Below are 562 nucleotides of genomic sequence, written 5' to 3'. Positions count from 1 at the left end.
CAGCAGTGCCTTCAGACAGCATCCGCATCCCGATACTTGACCGTAGTTTCAATGCGGCGTTTTCCCCGCTGTGTCCGTGAGGGCTGTTGGAACGGCTTCTCGGAGCGTAGGGGGTTTTATTATTATTATTATTATTATTAGCTGCATGTTTAATTGATTAACGGTAGGCTGCCCTGCTAACCCGCAGTTCTTCAGCTCCTGTCGGTGGCCAGCCGATTCCCCGGCGTACCTCACCAGATGCCTTCTCTCCCACCCGACCTAAACTGGAATTACCTGAGCTATTCCGTGAGGAACTCGGCCGTAAACGTCGAGCGACTTCATTTGGTTAAGTACGGGATGAGCGCTCTACTCACAGGTGTTGGAAAAATGAGACACGCAGTCTGATGAACACTTTTTCTTTTTTTTCTTTTTTTTTTCTGTGTGTGCGTGAGCGCCTAAACAATTTTTTTTGTTTCTTTCCAGCTTGTCCCGGGCTGGCCAACCGGGGCAGGTCGCGGGTGAGGGGCTTGCGGGAAGCGCGGTGGCTTCCCGCTCCGCAGACCCGGCGGCCCCCTCCCTACCT

This window comes from Egretta garzetta, unplaced genomic scaffold (assembly GCF_000687185.1).
Source record: "Egretta garzetta isolate BGI_Z169 unplaced genomic scaffold, ASM68718v1 scaffold639, whole genome shotgun sequence".
In the NCBI taxonomy this organism is placed as follows: domain Eukaryota; kingdom Metazoa; phylum Chordata; class Aves; order Pelecaniformes; family Ardeidae; genus Egretta; species Egretta garzetta.
Note: the sequence above shows the minus strand (reverse complement) of the source record.